General features: G+C 42.1%; 1 non-coding gene and 1 pseudogene across 1 annotated transcript; one reads left to right on the forward strand and one right to left on the reverse strand.

Moving 5' to 3' along the window:
- The first annotated feature begins 526 nt into the window (after window positions 1-526).
- LOC113415370 (plasma membrane calcium-transporting ATPase 1 pseudogene) lies at window positions 527-3,841 on the forward strand (annotated as a pseudogene).
- Window positions 3,842-12,203: 8,362 nt separating this feature from the next.
- On the reverse strand, window positions 12,204-12,285 carry TRNAS-UGA (transfer RNA serine (anticodon UGA)). The gene has a single exon. It is a non-coding gene; the product is annotated as a tRNA-Ser (tRNA).
- Window positions 12,286-26,811: the final 14,526 nt, after the last annotated feature.

Below are 26,811 nucleotides of genomic sequence, written 5' to 3' on the forward strand. Positions count from 1 at the left end.
TCTGCTTAATATAATTTTAAACATACACCTTTTGAGTAGAACTCCACCTATTTAGTGATATCATAATACCACCAGATAGCCTCCTATAGCACTTCAGAATTTGTGGCCTCTGACTGCCAAAATTGTCTACCTGGTTATTGTTTATTTTATTCTACTTTCCTAGTATAAACAGAAGGTGGATAAAGGATCTCTTCCCTTCTCCAGGGCCCAGTCCAATTTATTTATTTTTTTGCAAATTAAAAAAGAATGAGAAATCCCCAAGCACAGTTTTAAAACATGCCATGTTTTTTGAGGTTCAAGTACAAATATATGTTTTTCCACATTGCTAGTTACAACTGTACCAGTAAGAATTACTTCAATAGTTGAGAAAAAATTTCCTGTGGCTCTGATTTTTTTTAAAGTACTTTCCTCCATAAATACTGGTAGTGCTTTTACATAAATGCAAGAAATGTGTTTCCAAGCTTCAATTTATAAATGCTATTAACTTTCTTTGGGTTATCCTTGTAAATTTCAGGAAGGCACAGTGATGGTGACCCCAGCACACAATACGTCAGCTGACTTCAATATCACCACCTCAGAGCTGAAAAATCTAATGCAATTTCGAAAGAAAGAAGCTGTGAACAAAATAAAAGAATTATACGGCGACATCTTTGAAATCTGTAAATATCTGAAAACATCTCCTACAAATGGAATATCTTCATCGGAAGTAGAGCTTAGGAAATCTGTGTTTGGACAGAACTTTATACCCCCTAAAAAGCCCCTAACATTTCTTGAACTGATATGGGAAGCACTGCAGGATATGACATTATGTATCTTGGAAGTTGCAGCCCTGGTATCATTGGGACTTTCATTTTATCATCCTTCAGGGGTAAATCTTGCAGTATGTCGTTTGGAAGAATTTGAAGGAGGAGAAGAAGAAGAAGGAAGCACCGAGTGGATTGAAGGTTCCGCTATTCTTCTATCAGTTGTTTGTGTGGTGCTTGTAACAGCTTTCAATGACTGGAGCAAGGAAAAACAGTTCAGAGGGCTGCAGAATCGCATTGACAAGGAGCAAAAAATTACTGTCATCAGGAGTGGGAATGTAACACAGATCCCAGTAGCTGACTTAGTGGTTGGGGATATCGTGCAAATCAGATACGGGGATCTTCTACCAGCTGATGGTCTGCTTCTCCAAGGCTATGATTTGAAACTAGATGAAAGCTCCCTTACAGGGGAATCTGATCAAGTCAAGAAGACTTTAAGACAGGACCCTATGCTGCTGTCAGGTACCCACGTGATGGAAGGCTCTGGAAAAATGGTTGTTACAGCTGTTGGCATTAACTCACAAACTGGCATTATCCTCACTTTACTTGGAGTTGGAGAACACGAGCAACCAAAAGAGACCAACAAGAATGGTTCCCCTAAGAACAAAGAAGGGAAGAAAGTTGAAGAGAAGAAAACAGAGGAAACTGAGGAAAGCCACCCAAAATCTACTGGGCACAAAAAAGAAAAATCTGTCCTCCAGGGAAAACTGACCAGATTAGCCGTGCAAATTGGCAAAGCTGGGCTGGCAATGTCTATAATCACCGTCACTGTTCTTATAGCCTCTTTTCTCATTCGAACATTTGTGGTTGAGAAGCGCATTTGGACTGTTGAATGTACGCCTGTGTATATACAATATATGGTGAAATTCTTTATCATTGGCGTGACGATTTTGGTTGTAGCCGTGCCTGAGGGCCTCCCACTTGCAGTAACCATCTCCCTCGCCTATTCTGTGAAGCAAATGATGAGAGATAATAATTTGGTCCGGCATCTGGATGCCTGTGAAACTATGGGCAACGCAACAGCCATTTGCTCAGATAAAACCGGGACTTTAACAATGAACAGAATGACAGTGGTTCAGATTTTTATTGGGGGTAAACATTATAAAATTGTCCCTGCCCCTGTTTTAATTCATCCAGCTTTGTTGGCTTATCTGCTGAAAGGTGTTTCTGTTAACTGTGCTTATACGTCCAAGATCCTGAATCCTGAAGTAGAAGGAGGACTGCCCCGTCATATTGGCAATAAAACTGAATGTGCCTTACTGGGCTTACTTATAGAATTAAATCTGGATTATGAGCTCATGAGGACTAAGATCCCAGAAGAAACATTGTATAAAGTGTATACCTTCAATTCTGACAGGAAATCTATGAGTACAGTTTTGAAAAATGCTGGTGGTGGTTATCAGCTCTTCAGCAAAGGTGCTTCTGAAATACTTCTTCAAAAATGCACCAAAATATTGAACTCTGCTGCAGAGCGTGAACCTTTTTCCAGAAAGGATAGGGAAAATGTGATTAAAAATGTGATTGCCCCGATGGCTTCTGAGGGACTCCGAACCATCTGTATTGCTTTCAAAGATTTTCCGGGTGGCCCTGATTCAGAAGAGCCAGTATGGGACGATGAGGACAATGTTATTAAGGATTTAACTTGCATTGCAATTGTGGGCATTGAAGATCCAGTAAGACCCGAAGTTCCAGACGCAATCAGGAAGTGTCAGAACGCTGGCATCGTTGTCCGTATGGTCACTGGCGACAATATTAACACAGCACGGGCAATCGCAGCCAAGTGTGGGATTCTGCACCCCGGGGAGACCTTTCTGTGTTTAGAGGGGATTGAGTTTAATCGATTAATTCGTAATCAGAATGGGGAGATCAAACAAGAATTGATAGACAGGATCTGGCCTACCCTAGCCGTGCTTGCAAGATCCTCCCCAGCTGATAAATATAACTTGGTGGAAGGGATCATTAACAGCAATATCACAGAGCAAAGACAAGTAGTAGCAGTCACTGGGGATGGTACTAATGACGGGCCAGCATTAAAAAAGGCTGATGTTGGCTTTGCCATGGGAATTGCTGGAACAGATGTAGCTAAGGAAGCTTCGGATATTATTCTTACCGATGACAATTTTTCGAGTATTGTAAAAGCAGTGATGTGGGGTAGAAACGTGTATGATAGCATTTCCAAATTTCTTCAGTTTCAACTTACAGTCAATGTAGTAGCTGTGATAGTTGCTTTTACGGGTGCTTGCATCACCCAGAATTCCCCTCTGAAGGCAGTTCAGATGCTGTGGGTTAATCTCATTATGGATACCTTTGCTTCACTTGCTTTAGCCACAGAAAAGCCAACTGAATCACTGCTGAAACGGAAGCCTTACGGTAGAAACAAACCACTCATCTCCCGTATAATGATGAAAAATATTTTCTTGCATGCCCTTTATCAGCTTGTAGTGGTCTTCTCACTATTGTTTGTAGGGGAACAATTATTTGATATTGAAAATGGACGAACCTCAACCCTGCAGTCCCCACCCACCCAACACTACACCATTATATTTAACACATTTGTAATGATGCAAATTTGTAATGAAATCAATGCGCGAAAAATTCACGGAGAACGGAATGTTTTTTCGGGAATATTCAGAAACAGCATTTTTTGCGGTGTCACTCTAGGAACCTTGATTGCACAAATTCTAATTGTTGAGTTTGGAGGGAAGCCCTTTAGTTGCACGGCGCTCACCCTAGAGCAGTGGCTGTGGTCCCTCTTTTTTGGCCTGGGGTCCTTGGTATGGGGACAAGTCATCATTAGTGTTCCTACCAGATATTTGTGGTTCCTGAAAGAAATTGGAGAGCAGCCGCTCAAAGAGGAGGAGATAACAGGACAAGAAGTAACTGAAGTGATTGACTTTGGCGAACAGGAACTGCGTCACAGCCAAATTTTGTGGTGCAGGGGCTTAAGCAGAATACAGGCTCAGTGCAGAGTAGTGAATGCCTTTCGCTATCCTGCATATAAAAGCCCACACTCAGCAATGAGCAGTAAAACTATCTGACCAGACACTAAAACAGATTCTGAAATGGTGGTTTTAATTCTTGGTGAATGTTGATTTCGAAGAGTAATGCGCACATTAGCTCCAGTAAGAAAGGGATGGGGAATGGGGCTTCACAGCAGTCGGTGAAGGAGACACGTTTTTGAAGCTATCTAGCAAAATAGAAGTTTCTGGTCTGAACTTAATTTCCAAGTCGATGGGAGAAAGCATAGGAAATCAATACAGCAATACAATTAACACTTTCTTCATGTAGGGGTCTAATCATTATGTTAGCAGACTTGTCCTGGATTTTGAGACATTAATTTCTTTTTGCAGAAAAGATGCCTTCAGAGAAAAGAGGAGTGATGAAGCCAAAAATCCATGTCTTTAATTTTTTTATATTTATATATTTATTAATTGAAAGGTGATATTCTTATGAATGATAGATGTTAAACAGTGCATATAACAGCATTTATCTTTGCTCCTGTTTATACCTATAAATTTGTATCAATTGACTGAGTCGCCCAAGGCCCTTAATCTGAGCCACTTTCCCAAGTACTTTCCTTCTTTCCTAAGGCCGCAGGCTGTGAATCTAAGGAAGCAGGATAAGATGTGGCTACAAGCAGGCTGAATGTACTTTTATTTTGTTGTTGGCAGTTTCTTATGAGCAAAAAGTATATGAACAATAATAAAAATGCTTCAAACTATTTTTTGCTTCGGTTGGTTAATTAACAGAATCAAAAAAAACCAAAATAGTCATTTATTGCAAGGAGAGTCCTATAATCTAGTGATGTAATCATCTTTGCGAACCTATGTATTATGGATAATTTTTCCTCTTATATCTTCCAGAAATATATAGATCAGAGGTGTCAAACTCAAGGCCCGAGGTGCCTCTGCCAGCAAAAACTGAGGTGGGGGGGGGCGCATGTGGCCTTCTGTTTTCACTCTGTTTTCACTGGCAGAGTGCTGCAGGAGGCCATTGTCGCCAAAAACGGGGCCCAGGGGAGCCGTGTGTTGCTATTTTCAATGGCATTCATTGGAAGCTATGACATCACAAATATCAAAACCTCGTCTTGTAGATGATACAATTATTAAAGGTAAAGGTTCCCCTTGCCACATACATGCTAGTTGTTTCCGGCTCTAGGGGGTGGTGCTCATCTCCGGTCCAAAGCTGAAGAGGCAGCGCTGTCCGAAGACGTCTCCGTGGTCATATGGCCGGCATGACTAAACGCCGAAGGTGCACAGAATGCTGTTACCTTCCCACCAAAGTAGTCCCTAGTTTTCTACCGTGTTTCTCCAACAATACGGCCTCCCCCAATAGGAAGTCCCAGCATGTTTTATAGGCATAAAATCAAATTAAGCCCCTCCCCCCAAATTAAGGCCTATATTAAACATGCAAAATGGTGGGGGGGGCTTGCCGTTAGGAAGTACTTTTGTTGCATATCCGGATATGGTGCTGCCTGTGTTGACTTCGGCGTTGGTGGGGCACTTTATATCGGGAGACCTTCCGCCACTGTTGCTTTCCCTTCTCCCCGTGCTGCCGCGGCGTTTAGAGCAATGCCATGGCGTTTGGCGCAGCCAGGGCTCCTCCCTGCAACCGGAGCCCGGCGGAGACACTCAGCTTCAGGCGCTCCTGTCGCCACCTTCCCTTTGCCTTTGAAGGCAAAGCCAATTCTTTTAAAAACGACGCATTGCTCTAAAAATGATGCGTTGCTCTAAACACCGTGGCAGCACGTGGAGAAGAGAAAGCAATGGTGGCGGAAGGTCTCCCAATACGAAGTGCCCCACCAACGTCGAGGTCAACATCCAAGCCGTCGCCGCCCACCCGTCCGAGGATGCAAGGGGGGGAATTAAGTCACCCCCGAAAAGACGACCTCATTGTTTTGGGGGGGGAGTCAAAAAAAAATAAGGCCCAGCCTTATTTTGTGAGAAACACGGTACTTGCCTTTTTACATGCTTTCGAACTGCTAGGTTAATTAGCATTGGTCATATCATGACACAAATGACAATTAGGAAATCGCACATATTTTGCACAATGACATCTTGATGCATATGATGGCATTCTTGTCCCCATAGACCCCACTGCTTGTTCAGAACATATATTATTCTGGCTTCTTCCCTAAGAATTGCAATGCATTGGTGTTGCACCCCAATGAACAAACCCAAAGACCATTCACTGCTTTCTCTCAATATTGTTTAAATGCTATTTCCTAAACTATGTCCTGTTTTAAACAACCCTACTAGGCCACCTGTCTCTGTAACCCCCATTTTGTCTATGGTAAATCAAGAAAGCAGTTGTCAAAATTGGAACAGTTTCCAATCTAAAAGAAAAGAAAAGAGTGACTAACTCAAAAAAAAATTCAATTAAGGCATCTTGGGAAGCAGGAGGGGGGAAAAGAGATGATTTAAAGATGCTTTTCAAATTTGGCAACAGTCAGAATATGGATTTAAGAAGCCAAGAGTATTTATTTATCTCCCTCATAGGGTGACGTGGTTAAAAAAAAACATCTAGATGGTAGCCATGATGCATTTTGATGTGTGGATGTGGAAGCCAAGAACTGGCTGGGGCATTCTGGGAGTTGAAGTCCACACATCTTAAAGTCACCAACTTTGAAAACTCCACTTTAATACAGACCTCAGCATCATCTTTATTTCCAAAGTATAAAATCTAGGAGTTTGCTTTGATGTGGGTACATCCGTTGCAAAAAGGAATCAAGAAAAGCTGGAATTTAGGGAAGATCATTCCCATCAATCAGAACAAAGTAAAGTTGTGTGAACAGTCAGGCATTTTATAGTAGTAATTTTGTTTATATAGAGAGACAGAGATCATTTTTATAAACCTTTTATCAAAATATAAAACACAAGTGAAAATAAAGATAGCGAGAAAGTAGGGGAGGGGAGAAAGGGAAAGCAAGAAGTATAGGGTAAAGCGGGGAAAAGGGAAAAAAAAAAAAAGCATTTGTTCCCAACTCTTTTCAGTATAGCGAAATAAAGGTAATAACATTACAGCCTCAATTTTTAAAATTTTGTACTAGCCCTGTCTACAAAAGCGTATTTAATCAGCAAATCCCAACATCAGAAATTCATTTTTTAAAACGTTTTCAAGTACAAAATTTTTGAGAAATCTCCCTGCAATTTTGACAAAGACCTCTTGATGGCACTGTGACACTGAATAATAACGGGCTTTTAAAATCCACCTCATTTCTGTCATACATTACCGGAAGAACACAATATGTAATGATCTCAATTATCATTTTATATCAAGTCCTTATACATCTTTAAAATTAATAGAATTACATGTTGATATAAGTGTTCTACTTGAAAGAAATAATAAAAATCGACAGGGAATTTTTTTAATTGTCTCCAAGCACAGCAGGGAGTTTAGTTTTACTTAAATGTAAAGTTTGTAGGTCGTGTAATGGTCACAAAATGTACTTTAGAACTTGTATTTGACTGATATTTTCCAAATTTAGAAGCTCAGCAAGATCAGATGTGGTTACTTTATCTCTAGCATTTTAAATCAGGGTTGTGTAATTATGGCAACTTTACGACCAGTGGACTTCAACTCCCAGAATTCTTGAACCAGCCATGTTGGCTCAGGAATTCTGGGAGTTGAAGTCCACAGGTCGTAAAGTTCTCCAAAGTTGCCCACCCTGTTCTAAATGGTGCAAGCTAAATGAGAAGGCAAAAAGGAGGCAGGGAGGCCATAATAAGCCTTCTTCTAGGGTTGGGACTTTGCATAATGTGTCCAAAGTACGATAGTTTGAGCTGGTCATTTGTGCCTCAAGTGACAACTCTGGGGATTGATTTGTTTGATTGATCCATAGGTTTTCTTGGCTGTCCATGGTATTTTTAGGAGTCTTCTCCAACATCAACGTTCAAAAATGTCAGTATTCTAACTTCAAAATCCAACTTTTATTTCATAGATGTCACAGGTAATACCATGGTTTAGAACAGTGGTTCCCAAAGTGGGCGGTACTGCCCCCTGGGGGGAGTGCTTTAGGGGGGCACTGAGAGGCAAGGGGGCCGGCAGGGGGGCGCTAAGAGGCAGCAGGGGGGGCACTGGAGGTGAGCGGCAGGGCACAATTCAGGGGTGAGAAAAAATGCCGCTGCCACCGCATTCAAGACAAGGCCCCGCAGGATCATCCCATTGACTTGCACACTCTGGTGCAAGGAGCTCCTCCCGAATGCAGCATTGGGAGTAGGAGAGCAAAGCCAGAGTGGTTTTGTTCTCCTTTTCAAATATCCTGCCACCGCTGTGTTCCACCCCATTGAGCCCCTTGAGGCACCTGCCCAAGTAAGTCCGAACGGAGCTGTGCATGAAGTCAATGGGGTGAGCCTGAGAGAGGGAAAGAGAGAGGAACGAGAGAGAGAGAGAGAAAGAGGGAAGGAAGAAGAGAAAGAGAAAAGGGAAAGAAAGAAAAAGGGAGAAAGAAAGGGGGATGGAAGGAAGGGACAGAAAGAAAAAGAAAGAAAGAAAAAGGGACAAGGAAAGAGGAGGGGATGGAAGGAAGGGACAAGAAAGAAAAAGAAACAGAAAGAAAAGAAAGAAGGAGGGAGGAGGGAGGGAGGAGAAAGATAAAGAGATATCTATTCTAGTCCAATCACCTGCTCCAGCAGGGTTAGAAGGGAGTGTGTGTGTGTGTGTGTGTTTTCAGTGTAATTTACCAGTACATTTTGATTTTGCCTTCTTCAGAATTGGCACTGTAATACATTGGGGAAAAGTAATTTTTTAGGGTGGAGATCTGGTCCAACTGATCCTGTTTAAAGCCTCAACAAAATGTGAGAGCTTCCTGATAGTCTTGGCCATGTTTCGTCCACAAAACCTTTGATTAATAGAAGCCAAAGATGTTTCAATGTGCTGGCAAAGATGTTTTGATGTGGAAAAGGGCCTCTAAACTAGGCCTCATTTCAATCTGATGCATCAGGTCTCTCTCTCTCCCTCTCTCTCTCCTCCCCCCTCCATCCCTCCATGTCCCCCCTTCTTTGTCCCTTTTTCTTTCTTTCCCTTTTCTCTTTCTTTTTTCCTTCTCTCTTTTATCTCTCTCTTTCCCTCTCCCAGGCTCACCCCATTGATTTGGTGCACCGCTCTGCTCGGACTTGTTTGGGCAGGTCCCTCCAGTGCACCGAGCTCAATGGGGTGGACCTGCAGGGCTGGCACCTCGAAAGCAGCAGTGCTGGCACGTTTGAAAAGTAGAGCAAAGGCAGAGGTCGGTAATTTTTGCTGCAAAGAATCACAAAAGCTTCTGGGTTGTGCACAAGAAGGGACACACATGTCAATGCAATTCAGCAACATAAAATAAAGAAATACAAATAAAACAAATCAACAAGAATCGGCAAAGCAGCTCCAGCAGGGTTGGAAGGGAGTATGTGTATATGTGTGTGCATGGCTGTCAAAACTCCAAAAACAGGTCAAGTAGTTCTGGGGAGGCCAGTCATAAATTAGAACACTTGCTAAGCAACCGGCCATTAAGTGAGGACCACTTGTATTTGGTTTGCCAGACAACAAACCACACTCACCCGGTCACGTGACCAGCAAGCCACGCCCACCCAGTCATGTGACCAGCAAGCCACACCACCAGTCACGTGACCAGAAAACCACACCCTCAAATTAGGCCATGCCCACAGAAATTTGAATCCCGCCCCTGGGTGGGGGGCATTGAGGATGAGTTTGTAGCACCAAGGGGGCGGTGGACTGAAAAAGGTTTGGGAACCACTGGTTTAGAAGATCACCCAATTAGATCCTACACAACTTCTGACAGATAGCAGTCCAGTCTCTTCTTGAAAGCTTCCAGTGATGAATCTCCACTGTCCTATACCATTCCAAGTAAGTGACTGTCCAGTCTCTTCTTAAAAACATCCAGTGTTGGAGCACCCACAATTTCTGAAGGCAAGCTGAATTGAAATTAAATTAAATATTGACTTTAAAAATCCCGTTTTACTACTGTACCTGATAGGGGAGGGGAGGGGACACCTTTTTTGTTGTTGTTATGAAACAGCCTGGAGGCAGACACACACACCAAAGACAGAAAAACCATGTCTTAATACCTCTGTTACATAATGCTTCTTAAATTTAGGTTCTTAGTAATATGGATAGAATTTATAGGTACTATTTTAGTGATCTCTGGCACTGTCCTTTTGGGGTGTATACTTTCCGCAAATGAAAAGGATTTAATTTAGTAAAGTGCAAGTGCTGTATATAAAGCCATCTCAGGTATATCCCAACACATTCCACAGTTACTCCAAAAGAACAGGATATGGGACTGATCTGAAGTAAGATTTAAGTACAAATACATGTTACAAAATCAACTTTAACTATGTTAAAAATTAACAGAAGACTCAGGATGTATAAATTAAACCTGAAAAGTTAGGAAGTCAGGGAAACATATACTACTAAACATCCAGCTCCAATGTATTCAAGTGTTTTTCAACACTTGGCAACTTTAAGAAATGTGTGGACTTCAACTCCCAGAATTCCCCAGCCTCAGTTTGTCTTTTGAGCAAAACAAGCATTATACGGGGGTCTTCAAACTTGACAGCTTTAAGACTTGTGGACTTCAACTCCCAGAATTCCTCCTCCAGTCATGTTAGCTCAGGAATTCCGGGAGTTGAAGTCCAAAGTCTTAAACTTGGGGCGTGCATAAGCGCACCAACGTGCCTACCGTCCCTGTCCTATTGTTTCTCTTATTCTTTTATTTTTCTTATATGTACCCATTTCATATATTCACAACTATGTATACACTTGTACTTATTATCTTGTAAACAATTGACAAATCAAATAAATAAATAAAAAAATAAATAAAAATAAATAAGTTTGAAGACCCTTCAGCTGGAATATACTCCCAGAGGCCGAAGTCCATTCCTTGATCCACCCCGCACTGTGCTGAGACCGCGACGGTGTTTTCCGGGTGGTGAGAAGACGCCGGACTCCCGATCCAGGCTGGAAAGAGAGTCCACACCAGGTTTTTCATCTGCGCCCAGAAACGCCGCTTGAACGGCAGCGGGATTCATTCATTCATTCATTCATTCATTCGTTCGTCCTGGCTACCTTCGCCGGTGTCGTCAGGGGCTGCCTTTAAGTCGACACACGCGTGACCTGCTCTCCGAACCAACCCCTTTCCTGGCTTCCCACACAATGCGAGCAATCCTAACTGAACCAAGTCGCCTACACTGCCCACGCGCAAATCTGTGGCCCCCTCGGAGACCACTTGCGTCCTGGATGGACGAGAATCTCCATTGACATGTTGAGACTGGAGTTTAGCACGCGCCAATCCCAAGCCGTGACTGGTTTTTTGTTTTTTGTTTTTTTTTTAAAAAAAACATGAACAGAGTTGGAAGGGACTTTGTAGGTCATCTAGTCCAACCCCCGCCCAAGCAGGAGACCCTACACCAGAGTTGTCCAAACTGGGCAAGTTTAAGACTTGTGGACTTCCACTCCCAGAATTCCTCCTCCACTCTTGTTAGTTCAGGAATTCTGGGAGTGGAAGTCCACAAGTCTTTAAAGTTGCCACGTCCAGCCTCTTTTTGAAAGCCTCCAGTGATGAAGCTCCCACAACTTCTGAAGGCAACTTCTGTCCCGTTGGTTGATCTCACTGTCAGAAAATTTCTCCTTATTGAATCTCCCCAGTTTCAGTTCAGTTTCCACCCATTCTTCCTTGTCTGGCCTTCGGGTGCCTTGGAAGATTTGACCCAGGTCGCCTTTTGGGGTCAAGACAGAGCATGGCTGGCTGCAGCTAAGATCTGGCCCTCTTGGGATGGGGGGGAAGGCTGTTGGGAAAGAAGCGAAACAGAAAGCGTCGCCTCAGGAGCGGGTGCATTTCGGGGGGGCTGTTTTCTTTACACACCCAGAGATATAACAGTCCTGCTTTTTGTTTTGTTTTTTGTTTTGTTTTTCCCCGAGGAACAATTCTGAGTGCAGAAGGAAGGAGGTGTTCCCTTTCTCAAGATAAAGGAATATTTAAGAATGCCCCATCTAGGACTGCCGTCTGTCAGAAATGGTGTTTGGGGGAGAGCGGGTTGGACTAGATGACCTACAAGGTCCCTTCCAACTCTGTTAATTCTGCAAATCAATTAATGATCTATTGCTTGCCTTCGTGTAATGCCTACTCCCACAGACACCTGCCTTCCAAGAGGCGGTTCGTCCACGGAAGAAGAAGGAGCGATTCTGCAGGGGAGGGGGGAACAAAACAAAAGGCGATGGCGGTAGGCGCAGGTTTCTAGGAAACCGCGTAGGTTGCGCGCACCTCCCTTTTTTAAAAAAAAACTTTAAATGCCGGCGCACAAGGGCAACGAAAGGAACGCTTGGAGCCGGAGCCGAGCGAAACGTTTGACTATTAAATGTATTTGGAATTTAGGGTGAATTGAAAACAAAAAGAAGCCCGCATACCGCAGCGAGCAGGGTTCGAACCTGCGCGGGGAGACCCCATTGGATTTCAAGTCCAACGCCTTAACCACTCGGCCATCGCTGCTGCACGGGAGCAGTTTCCTAGCAAAAGCATTTAGCGAGACCGGAAACAATATCCAATTTTTTTTTCTTTTTATCCGTCAATCATACCAGAACTGGCCAATCAAAAAAGCAGGTTGCCTCCGCCTGGCCAATCGAAACCCAAAGCAGGCTGGCCCTCAGGAAGGAAACTGCTCTTGTAATGTAAAGGGCTCCCCGGGGTCGCTCGGCTTCTTGCGTCGGAGCGGGAGGGGCTTTGTGGGGGGTTATTGTTTCTTCTGTAACCCGGCTGTTGCAAAGGAGCTGGTGGTTTCCTGTATTGCAGAAGAGTCTTCCAAAATGCATTGATTCAGCAAGCCAGCCCTTGTCAGCTCCCACTCTAAACTTACCCTAAAGTGCGCTTCCCCAAAGCAATCCTAGGTTGCAGAGCTGCTATGACAGGGTGTTTTGTTTTTTTTTTTGGAGGGGGGAGTCCCCTTTTGTGCTGGAGGCCTTGGACGTGATGCATTGGCACAAGGGTCCCCAAACTTGGCAACTTTAAGACTTGTGGACTTCAACTCCCAGAATTCCTCAGCCAGCTATGCTGGCTGAGGAATTCTGGGAGTTGAAGTCCACAAGTCTTAAAGTTGCCAAGTTTGGGGACCTCTGCATTAGCATGTTGCTGCAAAGCATGGCTTCCAAGGGGCACATCCAGGTCAATCTGTGCCCATCATCCTCATCAATCTTGTTTATAGGCTCAAATGAGGGATGAGGTAGCCTACCCAACACCTAGAGGAGGTAGTTGGGCAGTTGCCTTCACACACTGGTAATCTTTAACTTATGTCCAGAATTGGGGGCCAGGATTTCTGTTGCCAAACAAGGCTGTTGTTCAATGAGTTGTGCTCGATTTTACAACCTTTTATTTTTGCCATGGTCCTTAAACAAAGCACCTCAATTAAGTAAATCTGGTTCCCCCAAAATTGACTTTGCCTGTCAGAAACCCCCTGAGAAGGTTTGCAAATGGCAATCACATGGACGCTGCAACTAGCCTAAATACATGCTGATTGTCAAGAGTCTGAATTTTGATCAGTGACTATGGCAATGCCGTGACTGGACTGGATGTAAGTAATGATTTTTCAGTGCTGTTTAAACTTGAAAGGGTCCCTAGATGAATGCTTGCAAGTTGAGGATTCTCTGCAACACACTTTCCCAGGTCAGTTGCAGACCTGATGCTACTTTAGTTTACTTCATTGTCATTGCACCTTGTACAATGAAATCAACTACAAGCACTATCATGCTAAACTTGATCTAGTTTTTAGCATCCTATTTAAACCCATCTAGTTTATGATGCTGTACATTGTTAAAAAAAAATTAAAAGTTAATTCTTAGTTAAGCTTGTTGTATGAATAAACCCATAAACTAGTGGCATCTCATGTTGGTAATCTGAGTTCGTGTCATTTTTTCTCACTTAATATCCCTCTCAGACTGGGGAAACAACTTATTGAATCTGATGCCATAGTCAAGCTCTTTTTTGTTAAAATTATTTCACATTCCTTCAACATCCTTAAATTCTGTTCACAAATAGGCTCCATGTGTATCAATCATCTCTCTCAATCCAGAGATAGTATTAAATTGTTTCTTCATGTTTACATTATCTCTAGGCAGATACAGATACTATAGTCACAATTAACATCATTTAGATTTAGAAAGGGAAGCTTCACGAAGAGTATATGACAGGACTTCTGATGAGAAAAATAAAATCTATTAGATCACATACTAATCATGGGAATAATTTAAGTGGTCAAATGGCTTTGTAGGATTTCACTGCCTGAAAAAGATTAAAATTAAATGTAGTTACTTGGGGGGAAAATGAGGACAATGGTGTTTACAATCTGAGGAAACAGTGAAATATTCCTGTTAAAATGCTCATATTTCAAAGGACATTATATTAAAAATGTGTTTGACTCATCATTTTCAGTTTCTAGAAATAAAGCCCATTTCCTAGCATGGTAATTTTCTTGTGGGAAAATATTGACGTATTTGTATAACTCCTTTATTATACACTTTACCACTTAAAGGGTTTCTAATGTTTTAGGATGGAAAGGCATTTTTCCATTATAACAGCATATTTATTTTGCAACTATCCTGTTATTCCTTGCCAGATTTTAATTTACTAACTGGAAACATGAATGCTAGCTTTCAGTATGAGACCAACAATGCATTCAATCCCAGTTTCTCTTTTTAACAGTTCAGGGGAAAAGCATCCAAACAGGTGTTTATAGAAAAAAATCTGGAGAAATGGCAATAGTTGTTGATTGTAGAAGAGTATAGTAATGCTTTAAAAACTGTTGAAATAGAAGAAAAAGCATGTTTGGTAGCTTATGAGATCAGTACATGTTATATATTGGAAAAATGCTAAGCCATTATGAGTTATGGCCCAATGAACAAACTGACCAATGAGTTGGTCAGTTTGATCCAGAAGTCACTTTGCTTGCAACAGAAGCTCATAGCACATTTTCTTAGAAATCCATGCTCAGACTGGATTTCTAAAGTAGCATATTAATATGGATATATTTTGCCAATTCGGAACAAGCTTATTTACCCACAGAAAACTGAGGGTAGTATGAATCACATGGATTACCTACTGCATAGTTTGCATCTTTGTGCTGGACCTCTTCATAGTTTTTGACTTCCATTATTGGTATTATTCTGTTGGATTGCTACTAGCTAGGCTAAGACTTGGAGATGTCTACACATCTAGATCACAACTCTCATTTGTTGTTATCAGAGCTCAAATCTGTCCTGCTATATTGTAGTAAGGACTACAGACCTGGTTTGCAAATGTGGTCCATGAAGTCTAGCTAACATGATTTATTCAACAAACCATGCCTTAAAATCCTGATTTAGTATCATATTTGAAGACACAGTTGGATTTTTCTTAAATCAATTCAAGCTAACTCACGCTTTAGAAACTGTTAGAAGAGGAGTTAAATTACTAATAGTAGCTGCATTGCCCATGCAAATAAAACTATCTACAGAAGCAGTACCTTTATTTTGCATATAACAGTTGAATAATCCCAAGCATTTAAGTTGTAACTCTCCTAAAATACTGGTGACCTAATACAGATACTGTATTTCTCAAAGAAACAAGAATGGTTAGCTGAAATTACTGAGGCAAAAAGCTGATGGATTTACAGTCCATTAGAACAGAAAAGTAAATACGGATCTTTGGAAGCATCTGTTCCGGTGAAACTGCCAAACTTGATCTTTGATGAACACAAGACATTATTGCTGATGTGTGCTGGATAATTGAAAAAGTCAAAGAATATCCCCAAAAGCCCAGTGTGTGCTTGATTACAGAAAGATTGTGTTAATCTTGTCGAGCTGTGGAAAATGCTTAGAAAAATGGGAATCCCAGAAAATTTCATTGTTGTCCTGCTCCAGGCTGGCAAAGGAATGTGAGAAAGCTGTATACACTCTCCCCTGATTTATAGAACCCATATGCTGAATATATGTTAAAGAAAGCTTTAACATATATGGATTTGAAGTAGATGACCATGGTTTTAAAATTGGAAGAAGAAACATCAATAATCTGCCTTCCTCTTCTTCCCCTCCTCCTCCTCCTCCTTCAATTACAGGGTCTGCTTGCGCTGATGGTTACTCTGATAGCTAAAATGTGAAGGATCTGTAAGTAATAAAAATCAAGACAAGGAAAAAAAGACTAGGATTCAATCAAAACAGGTATAACTATATACGACTTCAGCAATAGAGTGGTCAATGTCTGGAATACTCTACCCGACTCTGTAGTTTCTTCCCCAAACCCCAAAAACTTTAACCTTAGACTGTTTACTATTGACCTCACCCCTTTCCTAAGAGGTCTGTAGGGGGCGTGCATAAGCGCACCAACGTGCCTACCGTCCCTGTCCTATTGTTTCTCTTATTCTTCTTTTATTTTTCTTATATGTACCCATTTCATGTATTCACAACTATGTATACACTTATACTTATTATCTTGTAAGCAATTGGCAAATCAAATAAATAAATAAATAAATAAACTAATGACAACAGATATAGCAACTGACAGTGAGGATATACTGAAATGATACTCCATCTTTTAAGTTCAACTATTGTCAGTAAAGGAGCATTTATTTATTTACTGCCTTTATTTTTTTATAAACAACTCAAGGCAGTGACTAGATCTAATACCACCTTCTTCCTCCTATTTTCTTCACAACAACCCTGTGAGGTGAATTGGCCTGAGAGGGAATGCTTGGCCCAAGTTCACCCAGCTGTTTTTCTTGACTGGGTAGCACTCACAGTTTCCTGGTATCTAGCCTGCTGCCTTAAACACCAGATCAAAATGGCTCTCGATATTATCTCAATGTAATATCTCAATATTAACATTTGCTACAGTAACTGTGAAAAGTTTGGGAAAATATTCAGACAGCATGGTGTGTCTACACCTACAAAGACGAGGATCTTCTAAACCAGTGGTTCCCAAACTTTTTCAGTCCACCACCCCCTTGGTACTACAAACTCATCCTCAATGCCCTCCACCCAGGGGCAGGATTCAAATTTCTGTGGGCATGGCCTAATTTGAGGGTGTGGTTTGCTGGTCACGTGATTGGGTAGGTGTGGCTTGCTGGTCACGTGACTGGGTGAGTGTGGTTTGTTGTCTGGCAAACCAAATACAAGTGGTCCTCACTTAATGGCCGGTTGCTTAGCAAGTGTTCTAATTTATGACTGGCCTCCCCAGAACTACTTGACCTGTTTTTGGAGTTTTGACAGCCATGTACACACATATACACATACTCCCTTCCAACCCTGCTGGAGCTGGTCATTGGACTAGAATCAGCAAAGCATCTCTGATTAGATTCTAGTAGTGAATAAAATCTAATCAGAGATGCTTTGCTGATTCTTGTTGATTTGTTTTATTTGTATTTCTTTATTTTATGTTGCTGAATTGCATTGACATGTGTGTCCCTTCTTGTGCACAACCCAGAAGCTTTTGTGATTCTTTGCAGCAAAAATTACCGACCTCTGCCTTTGCTCTACTTTTCAAACGTGCCGGCACTGCCGCATTCGAGGTGCCGGCCCCGCAAGTCCACCCCATTGAGCCCGCTGCACTGGAGGGACCTGCCCAAGCAAGTCCAAGCGGAGCGGTGCACCAAATCAATGGGGTGAGCCTGGGAGAGGGAAAGAGAGAGAGAGAAAAGAGAGAAAGAGAGAAGGAAGAAACGAAAGAGAAAAGGGAAAGAAAGAAAAAGGGACAAAGAAAGAGGGGACATGGAGGGGGAGGAGAGAGAGACACCTGATGCATCAGATTGAAATGAGGCCTAGTTTAGAGGCCCTTTTCCACATTGAAACAACTTTGCCAGCACATGAAATATCTTTGGCTTCTATTAATTAAAGGTTTTGTGGACGAAACATGGCCAAGACTATCAGGAAGCTCTCACATTTTGTTGAGGCTTAAACAGGATCCATTGGACCAGATCTCCACCCTAAAAAATTACTTTTCCCCAATGTATTACAGTGCCAATTCTGAAGAAGGCAAAACTAAAATGTACTGGTAAATTACACGGAGAACACACACACACACACACACTCCCTTCTAACCCTGCTGGAGCAGGTGATTGGACTAGAATAGATATCTCATTATCTTTCTCCTCCCTCCCTCCCTCTTTCTTTTTTTTTCTTTCTGTCCCTTCCTTCCATCCCCTTTGTCCCTTTCTTTGTCCCTTTTTCTTTTTCCCTTTTCTTTCTCTTCTTCCTTCCCTCTTTCTCTCTCTCTCTCTTTCCTCTCTCCTTCCCTCTCTCAGGCTCACCCCATTGACTTCGTGCACAGCTCCGTTCGGACTTACTTGGGCAGGTGCCTCCGGTGCAAGGGGCTCAATGGGGTGGAACGCAGCGGTGGCAGGATATTTGAAAAGGAGAACAAAACCACTCTGGCTTTGCTCTCCTATTCCCAATGCTGCGTTCGGGGCGGAGTTCCTTGCACCAGAGTGTGCAAGTCAATGGGATGATCCTGCGGGGCCTTGCCTCAAACGCAGCGGCGGCGGGATTTTTTCTCACCCCTGCTCACCTCCAGCGCCCCCCTGCTGGCCCCCTTGCCTCTCAGCGCACCCCTAAGGCATCCCACCGCCCCCCAGGGGGCGGTACCGCACACTTTGGGAACCACTAGACTAGATGATCTACAAGGTCCCTTCCCACTCTGTTAATCTGTGCAATGCATTCTTTTTCTTAATGAACACATGCTACTTCCCTCCAGATAGAATATATTCAAAGTATGGGAAGTTTGGTCCACTATAACTGGATAGCACCAGGTTGCAGAGAGCTGCATGATCGCAAGCAAAATGTCCATCTAGCTGAACATTTTATGGAAAGTATGGACACCTTCAAAATCTTCACAGGAAAGAGGAGCCAAGTATGTATCTTTTTTTCTCTGTTTAAGCGGTCCTGCCAGTGTAGTTATCAAAGGTGCCTTTGGGTTTCCTTCTGAGATAGTTTGCTTTATGGCATGGGTCTTCAAACTTGGCAAGTTTAAGACATGTGGACTTCAACTCCCAGAATTCCTGAACTAACATGACTGGAGGGGGAATTCTGGGAGTTGAAGTCCACAAGTCTTAAAGCTGTCAAGTTTGAAGGCCCCTGCTTTATAGCAAAGAGTATGCTTTCTTCTCAGTTGTATTTCTAGTCGTCTTTCTGCAGAAGAATGATAGAAAAGCTGTACCAGAAGAGTCCAAGCTAAGTGCTTTCCAGCTGTATTCCCCAATTCTGCTTCCTGACACTTACATGAGTTACATCAACACATCTGGAAGACATTTCATTGCCTAAGATTGGTTTGTTTAGTCCAAGATTTTGTTCCCACAATGACCAACCAACTATCAATAATATCTGTCATCTATAAATGCAGAAGTTCCATTCTATTTGCTTTCTTTTTCTGTTAATTTACTATAATAAAGGCTGTTTAATTTGTTTGTTTGAATTAATTGATTGGTATCTTTTCTGCTTCCTCAATTGCCAAGGTGACTTTCAACAATAAAAGAAAATAATATATAAATTAAAACAACAGTAACTGAAATTAAACATTGGAATTAACAACACTTGATGGGAAAGGTGTGGTTTTATAGTATCATTTTCCTAAAGTTTGGGTTATATATAAATTTCCAAGGGAGCACATTCCACCGCCTGGAAACTACACTAGGAAAGAGGCTTTCCCAGAGAATGGATAATTCAAGCTTTGGACAACAGGTAGCAGAGGCGGTGTCATTTAAGGTCCTTTCCTGCTAATCCAAGTAGTTAAACAGGTTCATTGCAGGGGATATCCAGGTTTCAAAATAGTGTAACCTTCTGTCTGGTGAATCTAATACTGAATCTAGGTGTCTTAGTAAGGTAAAGGTAAAGGTTCACCTCGCACATGTGCTAATCATTTCCGGCTCTAGGGGGCGGTGCTCATCTCTGTTACAAAGCCGAAGAAGCCATCACTGGCAACTTTAGGACTTGTGGACTTCAACTCCCAGAATTCCTCAGCCAGCTTTGCTTCTGGGACTTGAAGTCCACAAGTCTTAAAGTTGCCAAGGTTGGAGGCCCCTGATCCAGAGGGTTGTTGTTAGTAAGTGTAAATCAGACATAGGAGCCCTTCCTTTTGTGCCAACCAGCAGTCTACCTGCCCCTTTTTTGCCCAGATTGCACTTTCTGCAGAAAGCTGTTTGCATTGCAAAAAGCAAGGTTAACTGCAACCAAGGCATAATTAACTGTTGCTAAACTCAGGTAGTTCAGGAAGTGCCAGGGTTGGTTCACGATTCATAATTGAGGAAAGATATTCATTGTCATAGCTGTCACTTATAGATCCTGTGATAGCTGACAATTATAAAAAGGTGTCCCAAATGGGGTGTGTGCTTCTTTGGGAAAACACAAACCTCATCCAAAGCAAAACTCACCTTACGTCCTGCTTATTTGGAATTAATTGCAGTGTATATTACTTCATCCAGCCTAGTACTGAGATTAAAACAGCCCTGAGGTTCTACAAAGTAGCTTGCTTTCTTAAGAAAAATTAAACTTATTTCTCCCAAAAGTTTTTGATCAGTTGAAGTGCAGTTGTCTTCATCTGCATTGCTCTGGGCACCACCTTGACACACATCAGGTCTATGAAGCTTTAATGCATTTTCTTGTCTAGGTACATGTACAAGGCAATTCTTTTATTTAAATGATCCTTAAATTTAAACCAATTGCTCCCTATTGACAGCAATAAAGAAATTGCATAATTTTGGTGACATGGGTTCATTAGATGCTTACGTGCAGAACAGACCTATTTGTAAAAATATTTCATGGACTTTGTGGCACCATGGTTTAATTTAAAAGGCTTCCACATCATCAAAGCATGTGCTATTAATTTTAATGTTCCAAAACTGACATTTACTTAAACAACAGGTCATTACATCTTAATAAAAAACACAACAATATTCCATAGTTTTGATGCTTTCAGTTCTTTGTTTTGGAATTTTTACGAGCATTTAGTGTTTATGCAAGGAAATAATATTCCTCTTTTATTGTTTAAACTTTGGATAGTCCAGCAAAACCTGTACAACACGCAATGTCTGTATAGTAATTGCACAGCATATTCAATTGCATTATTCCTACAATATCACCCTATTTTTCATCTTCATGTACAGCAGAGGGGTGTCAAACTCACATTGTCACGGTGGCATCATGTCACATTTTGGGACTTTTTCCCCCTTCGCTAAACTTGGCATGGATGTGGCCAGCATGTGACACATCCGGCCCATGGGCTGGGAGTTTGACAGCCAGTGGTGGGATTCTAGTGGTTCGGACTAGTGTTATGATTCTGCGCAGTTCGGAGAACCGGCAAATCGTGCCCCTGGCTGACCACCCCTCTCTTTGCCCACCCCTCTCCTCCCCACCCAGGCAGTTGTTATCGCGCATGCGCAACATTGCACACATGCCCGACATCGCTGACTGTATTCTTCCCCGCCTAGTCACTCCTTAAGGTTTTTTTTCCCTTCTGACAATCAGCTGTTCCTATGATCAGCTGTGCCAGGATTCCCCTCGCTTACTTACTGCTTCACCCAGGAAGGTTCCCTGAGGCCCAGGAAGGCAAAAAATGGAGGGGGGTGCAGGACCCCCACCCCTTCCATTTTTTGCATTCCTGGCCCCCGGGGAAGCCTTCTGGGAGCAAAAACGCCCCCCAGGTGTCTCCCAAGAGGCCCAGAAGGCCCCAAAAACCAGAAGAGGGAGTTGCTACAAAAAAAAAAAAAAAGCCACACCCACCCAGTCACATAGCCACGTCCACTTAGCCACGCCCCCTAGCCACGCCCACCGAACCGGTTGTTACAAAATTTGAATCCCACCCCTGTTGACAGCCCTGATGTACAGGATTCCTTTGCTTTATGCAAGGATTATATTCCCCTCAAAACCCCACATAAAGTGAATTTACATCAAGTGAGACAATGAATCCGTAAAAAAAAAGATTTATGGGTTACAAAATTTGACGCAGTGGCGAAATATGGTGTCCAATTTTGTAACCCATAAATTTTAGAAGCTTATTCTTAAGTTCGACACTATTCAAACATATTTTACCTTAGCCTTGTGTACTCTGTGAAAGCAATTTTGCCATCTTTATACAACTAGATTGCTAACGGGTGCAATTATTGTGACAGACAGAGAGGTAGATTGCATTGGTGCATTTCAAAAGTTACGTAGCAGTCTTTGTGATGCTCCACGCAGTAGATACAGCCAGGTTAAAATACATTCCTCAAATGCATTCAAAATTTGTCAGACAGCCAGTTTGGTGTAGTACAGGGGTGTCAAATTCAAAGCCCGGTGGCCGGATTCAGCCCGTAGGGTGCTTAGATCTTGCCTGCAGAGAAACAGTGAAGGACTGGCCTGCCATGCCTCTGCCAGCGAAAATGGAGAACACAGCCCCTCCCGAGCTGTGGTTGCAGGAGGCTGTCCTGGCCGAAAACGGAGCTTGCGAGCCCGTTTTTGGTGGCAGAGTGTTCCGGCCACCACAGGTGCCCCCAACACAAGTGACGTCAAGCTGGCCACGCCCACCCTGGCCATGCCAACCCCCTGAGGTCAAACGCAACCCTGATGCGGCCCTCAATGAAATTGAGTTTGACACCCCTGGTATAGTAGCTAAAGCAACAGGCTAGGGAACAGAAGACTATGAATTCTACTCCTGTCTTAAGCACTAAACCAACCTGAGTCCCTCTGTCTCAACCCTAGAAAGAAAGCAGTGACAAACCACTTCTGAAAACTTGCCAAGAAAACTGAAGGGACTTTTCTGTGCATTCACCAGGAGTCAGCAATCACTCAAAGGCACAACAACAACATGTCACACTTTGCTTCTAGGGTTGGGTAAGGGGACTGGCTTAATACATTGGTATCCATTTTGAACCCTTGGTAGCAATAGGAGCTATTGCAAGTATGGAAGTAAGTGAGAGACCAGAAGCACAACTGGAACAATCACACAACACAATGGTAAATGAATGAAGCAAATAAAGTATACATAAATTATTATTATTATTAGTAGTAGTAGTAGTAATAGTATTAGTATTAGTAGTATTAGTATTATTAAATGAAAAGTAGGTTAAAAATAAATTAAATAAATAAAAAGGCAAATAAAGTAAATACGTAAATAAAGTAAATGAATGAGGAGCAGGATTAGAAGTCTTAAGGCTAAGTAGCAAGGCTGGCCTAAGGAGAGAAGCACAAATGTGCTCTTGGGGCATTGAGCAGCAATCCAGTTCTGCAGCAAAAGAACAATTCAACTCCATTTACAAGGGCAAAAAGAAAAGAAGGCACAACAAGGCAGGGGTGGGATTCTACCAGTTCGCACCTATTCGCTAGAACCAGTTGTTAACATTCTAAGCAGTTCGGAGAACCGGTTGTTAGAAGAAATTACTGGCCTAATCCTGTAAGGAAGGCAGGAAGGAAACATTCTGGTGTTGCTTACAGGAACTGCCTCTCCGTTAACCCTTATTACATTCTTGGCAGGACTAGACTTCCTGTCTCAGGAAGTTCTCTGGAGTTTTTTTTCCCCTCCTTTGCTGGTACTTTGCTTGTGTGGAGTGACCATTCAAAGTTACAATGGCACTGAAAAAGTGACTTATGACCATTTTTCACACTTATGACTGTTGCAGCGTCCCCACAGTCATGAAAGGCCAGGTGAGGAGATGCGTGCCTTGATGTGAGTGATGTTGAGTTGGCCACGCCCAGCCAGTCACGTGACCACCAAGCTACACCCACCAACTAAACCACGCCCACAGAACCGGTTGTTAAAAAAATTGAATCCCACCCCTGCAACAAGGCATGTTGTCTTTTATCATCAGGCCTTCTCTTTCCTGGACCACTACATTTTTTGGAGTTCAGTTACAAATAATGCACACTAATTCCACATGTCAGCCTTTCTCTGTCTCTCTACAAGCTCTCTTCCCTTGCCCAGGAATAACACCTTTTTAATCCAGCATTTGCAGCATGACAAATATACAGGCAACTGCTGAGGTAGCTGGAAGTGAAGAAAATTGAAGAACACAAAGTGACCACCCAAACATCAGTACCCCCCACCCCACCCTTTGACGTGCAGCCTCAGCAGCGTGTCTGATAGCAATAGATCAAGCAGATGCCAAGAAACTAATAACGCCAGCTGATGGATATCATAGGATCCGAATCTGAAAATATAAAATGCCTGCTATCGTGAAGGCAGATTTATCACTTGCTTTGCAATTACATCCGTTTATTACATTGCTTTCACTGGCAAGCACATCAAATCAAACTGTGCTGTCGCTCATTTCTTATGAATTTAGCCAAGGATGGAGACTAGCTCAGGAAATTAAAAAAAGAAAAGAAACTAATAATGTTATTCATCAACTTGACGAACGCAGATCCTATTGTCCTGTGTCTGGGAATAAAAGACAGCAACACTGTTTAGTCATAAGAGCAAGGTAAGCATTTTGAATGACAGCTTGATTGCCCTGTAAAAAATATTTCCATTTAAGACACTATGGATTATAGTTGGGATATGGGATACCATATTGGGTTGCCAAAATCTGGAAGGCTACAAATCCTTGAGAGTTTTGTTGTCCAGATAAGGCCTTGGGTCGTTTAATTTGGCATGTGGAATTACAATCTGTTCTTCAACTCAGATGAATTATAAACCTGGAGAAAGAACCAATCACAAAATGGCTTTCCAGAACTCCAGTGGCATGGTCCAATGATTAATTAGTTCTGTTACATCCACAAGAGCTTGGTTGGTTCCAGCTCAGTTCCACAGGAACTGCCAGGAAGCTACGAAGCAGATCATTTACATCCCCGAAGATGCTGGCAAAATATCAGGGTGCCAGGTAATTAGACCATGGCCTAATAACCTGGAAGATCATCACCACTGAATATAATCTCTTTGTTAATCCCATGGTAACATTAATAGAATTGCAGGCTTGAAACAGATTCAAAACCTGTTAAGGATCAGAGCACAGAATAGAATAATTAATATCTGAAAACATAAGGTTTTGCATTGTGTCAGGTCAGGGAATTGGTGTTGCCACAGCTCCCAAAAGATGGATACAAATGGATTTTGTGATCCACTACCTGAACTTTTGAAACAGTTGGTATCCATTAAATCTGGGACCTTCTATTTGTAGGTGACTGCAGGGCTGTCTTACAGTTTTATAGGGCCTGAATTAACAATGATGATCCAGTATGTGGCTGCTCTCTACAAGATCCCATGTATATATGGACTTGATGAACAAAATTGCAGAATTAGGAACGTTATCCACAGGAATTGGATTGGAGACCCTTGATTTGCATTAATTCAAGGCAAATTATCCCCATCAAGTCCATCAGGAGATGATGGGCATCACTAAAGTTGAGATGGCAGTCCATCTGGACTTTTTTGACTGACCTCCTGCTTCTATAGGTGCTTTGAATTTTGGACAGTTTTGCAACTCCAGTTTGTTTCTACATTGCAAAGTAGATTGTCATGCCTACAAGAATTGTCTTCCATGAGTTTCTTACTTCAATTGATGCTATGTGTGAACTCTAAATATTTTGGTACTGGGTTATTTGTTGGACCTACTTTTGATGAATGCCTGCCCACTGAATAGGATTTACATCTACTGCAATCAGAGCTGTGTTAGCTAAGATGGACGGAAAGGTAGACTCCCTTCTCTCCTCCCAAAAAAATCAAGATGACAACTAGACGGCATCAAAGATACAGATCTTTCTCTTTTCTACTATCTACGATAATCCTGATTTTTTTAGATCAGATCTGAAATTGAAATAGAGTCACAGGTTGGAATAGAACTTGGAGACCTTTTAGTCCAACTTCTGCCCAAGGCAAGAATCCTTATTTCATCCTAGACAAATGATCCGATCTTTTCTTGAAAACCTCTAGGGATGGAGCACCCACAAACTCCAGGAGGCAATTATCTGGTAGCTCTGGGGTAGGGTTTATACAATGCTAATTTGGGAAGGAAACACTAATGAAGAGCTTCTTATGAGTGTTTAATAACTCCCATAGGAAGCTCTTCCAAAGTTCCCAACTACGTAGAAAATGCTTTTATTTTGCCCACCAATTATTTTTCTTTGACTGGAAGAATGCTTTCATGAACTCTGGCTGGGATATTTTATGAGCATGCATGTTTCTTAGAAGCAATACAGAGGTCAACAGCCATTGTCTTCCAAAATATTTTTAAAATAATATTCCAAGTCAAGGTACTTGATTTCCCATTCAAATACTAACCACATCCAATCCGGCTTAGTTTCTGAGATGGGCAAAGTAGATGCTGCCACCTGTTAGGTAGAATTAAGCAAGGACCTTATTTTGATCAGTGATACTGAGAAATACTGGCAGGCATGAAGACTAAAGATGAAATGAGTTCTTATTCAGCTGCACATTATAGAAGTGTACTCAGTTTTTCATCAGATCATAGATTCGTATTTAAATACAGGTCTATCCCATTTGAGAACTTGTAGGACAAGCACCATCCACAGGAATGACACAGGCCTACAGTGATGTGTTCAGGGTGATTGCAGGGGTTAAATTCAAACCTTTCCCCTACCTGCTGTATGGGCATGGCTGTGGGCTGGCTTGGTATACTTGGTATAATAGTAATAGCAACCAGGGGTGAATTTTTAACGATTCAAATCGTCCCTACCACCTCTTCTGAGGTGGGCTGAGGTGGTTGAATTTCACCCCTGGGCGATTGCCAGTGATTGCAAGAGTCACAAAGTTGATTCAGTCTCCTCAGCAAGTAATGATATTCTTTTCCTCACTTAAAAGAAGATCTTCTATTACCCCTTCAAAACCCTGACATTTGCATTTCGCAAAAAGTGTAGCTTCTTCTTTCCCCATGTCATGGTTCTAAACTGATAAGATGTCCACCTTGCTGCCTCAATAATTTCAACAACCAGTTTATTGGAGACTGAACAATATACAACATGAACATCCATGGAAGAATAAAGTGCATTCAACTGAAACTTATATAAACTTCACCTAAAACTCAGAGTTGATTCTGTACAACATTAATAATTCTTCAGTTTCTGAAGTAGGATA

Source organism: Notechis scutatus, chromosome 4 (assembly GCF_049901735.1).
Source record: "Notechis scutatus isolate UNSWTSFEM ecotype Mainland chromosome 4, rNotScu1.2, whole genome shotgun sequence".
NCBI classification, from domain to species: domain Eukaryota; kingdom Metazoa; phylum Chordata; class Lepidosauria; order Squamata; family Elapidae; genus Notechis; species Notechis scutatus.